Below are 3,097 nucleotides of genomic sequence, written 5' to 3'. Positions count from 1 at the left end.
GAGTCCTCAGGAGAACCTGTGTGGTAGCTGGAGTTCTCACACATTCCAGATGAGGAACCTGGCTCGGGGAGGCCAGGCCACAGTCTCAAGCTCACACCCAGAATGAGAGTTGGAGCTGGGCTTGTTCTGGAATCACAAGACCTTGGAGGGTGGAGTGGCATTAGTACCAGTTGACTCGAGTCAGATGTCCAGGGTCGGAGGCCAGTGGTGCTGGAGAGAAATGGGGTGAGGGGAGTATGGCCCACTGACACTGTCCTCGACCCTGGCAGGAAGGGTCCTCCACGTTTGCCCCCCAGAGAGCAACCCCCAGATAGTGCAGGAGAAGCAGCAGGAGCAGTAGGTGAGTGTGCCTGTGGGGGAGGGGATCTGCCCTCCCAGCTGGAGGTCTCAAATCAAGAGAGGAGGTCCCTTCCTCCTGGTGCCAAAGTGTCCAAATCCCCCAGTAGAAGTGACCAGGAGGAGGGCCTGGAAGATCTGGTGCAGGATGCCTTTGTTGTGGGGAGGGCCAGGGACCGCATACCCTGTGATTTGCCAGAAGCCGGCCCTGGGAGGTTTGGAGGAGGTGTGTGGCGTTCTTGGGGTGTGAAGGGAGGAAGAATTGAGGGGAGGCTGTTAAGGTTGCACCCCATGGGATCCCTGATGTGGGCCAGGAGGCTGAGGGTGAGGATTTTTCCGGGGAGGGTCTGCAGGGAGCTGACTTGAGAGCAAAGGCTCATCCCACATGCACCCTAGTATCACAGGGTGACGTCCCCTATCTTGGCACAATCCTCGGTGACCTGCTGATGCTGGGTCTGGTGATGGGTGATTATCTCCAGGTGGGTGAACCTGAGGACCAGGCAGGGGACTAGAGTCCTGAGTCTTGGGATACGGGAGCCCCCGCACTGAGCTCTGAGCTCTCAGCACTTGGCACATCTCCTGTCATGAGAGCCTCTCAGCCACCCTTGGGAGCTGGCGCATCAGGCCCATCTTAGGGATGAGTGAGCAGAGGCTCCGCCTGAGACACCCATTCTGGGTGCTCAGGCTGGGGAAGCTCAGAGCTGCCTGATGGCACAGCTGCATGCGGTTTTATCTGAGCTGGGCTCATACTCTCCCTCCCATGCTGCCCATGGATGGTGAGAGAAATCGGGCCCCTCCAAGTCAGGCAGCACATAAGTGGCTGAGCAGTCCCCTCTGCCTGAGGCCTCAGCCTCCAAGTCTGTCATGAGAGAGGGTTGTACTGCCAGGCCCCTCAGCCTCACCCCCATGTCCCCCTTTTCTGGAACCCAGAGCCTGGCCTAGGTCCAAGTCCTGTTTTCTCTGCATGCCCAACCCCCTCTGGGGACCTGGCAGTAGTGCACCATGAGAAGGGGTGGGCATAGGGGGCTAGTCAAGCTAGGGGGCTCTGTCTGATGGACTCTGGCTGTCTGCCTTCCAGGGGAATGAGATCAACCTTGAGAAAAGGACTGAGGTGAGCAGCTGTGGCACTCCCTGCAAGGGAGGGGAAGGAGGTGGAAATCAGAGACCCTATGGGCAGAACAGTCCCTGGCTTCACCCCCTGTATCTTACATTGAGTGGAAGAGTTTGATAACAGAGAAGTGGGAGAGCCATCCAATTGGAGGGTGGGTTGAGGGGAGGATGGCATCAAGGAAAACTTCCTGGAGGGGCGGCTGATTATTCCCATTCTGAGAACAGGTAGAGCCTGGATGGAACTGGAGGGAAGGAGGGTTCCCAGCACTTGTACCCTGCCCCACTCCTCACCCCCCACAAGGCCCCTGCAGCATCCCCCAACCAGGACCTGTCTGCATCCTCTTCTTCCCTCTTCCCCAGGAATACCGAGTCATGAGGGAGATCCTGCTGCTCCAGGAGGCTGCAAAGAATTACAACCAGAGCCCGAGGAGCGATTTGGGGCTTGGTTCCAGGACATGGAGCTGCTCAACCAGAATGATAGGTGAGGCTGGGCAGGAGTTGGGTGAGGGCAGGTGTGGACTGTCCCTGTTGGCCAGTCCAGAGAGCCTGTCTCAGTGGCCCCCCAGTCAGCCCTAGGCCTTATTGTGTGGCAAACTCTGGGACATCCAGAATCCAGCTGCTGGGCAGTCAGTGGGGGGACATCAGAGGTGTGGCTCCTGGTAGGCTCACAGGTGCCTCTCTATCCTGTAGCTACAGCCTGTCCTGCCAGCTGGAGCCCCAGGCCTAGTTGGCCAGCAGAATACTCAAGGCCAAGAAGAACCGGCCGTCATCAAGTTCAGGGGTGAGTGAGTGTCTGGGCCGGGGAGACTGACTCTTAGGGGTTCAGTAAGGCTTCGGGCTGAGCGGGGCCTTGGGGAGTCGGACAGCTGGCACTGGGATCCCAGCTCCACTACTGAGCAGTCCTGTGACTGGGGTGACTCTCTTCAGCTTCCTGAGACTCCGTTTCCTCCTCTGTGAAATAGGTGATACTAAATGATCACTCTCTTGGCAGGGACAAATGGGGTACTGGTGGCTGACACTACTGAGCACAGGGTCTGGAGCACCCAGTGCAGTGGGGACAAGGTGGGGGGCCATGATTCTGAGGGAGGCCCTCCAAGATAACCGGACTCTTCTATTCAGCCCCCAGACCCCAACACCGAGCCCCATACCAGTGGCCGATCACAGCCCTATCCTCAGCAGGGGGGACACAGCTGGGAGGTTTGCGATGCACAGGGCCAGCTCCTCACACATGACGGGAAGGGGAGCATTGTAAGCTGATTCCTGGGGCCCCCTGGAGCCCAAGAGAGAGGGGACGACCCCACCCCAGCTCCCTGACATCTCTACCCCAGCACCTATTCACCCATTGGGGAGGAATAGTAGTTATGTGTTGTAAATAATAAATGCCATATTTGAATATTATATTCAAGTCCTGTTCCCTTTACAGCCTGGGAGTTGTAGTGTGGTTCTGTCGCTTTCTGTAGGCATGTGAGAGAGACACAGAATCTCACATTTCTCCTTGAATCAAGAACTCTTCTGGGTCATCAGCTTATTGTATGTGGGAGAAGGGAGAAGGGCCAGCCCCTTCCCTGACTAGTTGGGACAATCCCAAGTCCCTCTAACTCAGAGGACAAGTTCATTTCAGTATCATTCAGCTCCTCCAGGAGCAGACACG

The 3,097-nt window shown here is 57.2% G+C and overlaps 1 long non-coding RNA gene across 1 annotated transcript; it reads left to right on the top strand.

Annotated features, from left to right (window-relative positions):
- Positions 1 to 1,588: 1,588 nt before the first annotated feature.
- Positions 1,589 to 2,234, top strand: LOC131408224 (uncharacterized). The gene is made up of 3 exons (XR_009220720.1): positions 1,589 to 1,671; positions 1,807 to 1,927; positions 2,137 to 2,234. It is a non-coding gene; the product is annotated as an uncharacterized LOC131408224 (long non-coding RNA).
- The last annotated feature ends 863 nt before the right edge of the window (positions 2,235 to 3,097 follow it).

This window comes from Diceros bicornis, chromosome 7, assembly GCF_020826845.1.
Source record: "Diceros bicornis minor isolate mBicDic1 chromosome 7, mDicBic1.mat.cur, whole genome shotgun sequence".
NCBI classification, from domain to species: Eukaryota; Metazoa; Chordata; class Mammalia; order Perissodactyla; family Rhinocerotidae; genus Diceros; species Diceros bicornis.
The sequence above is the reverse complement of the archived record's forward strand: the minus strand, read 5'-3'. Positions and strand labels throughout refer to the sequence as shown.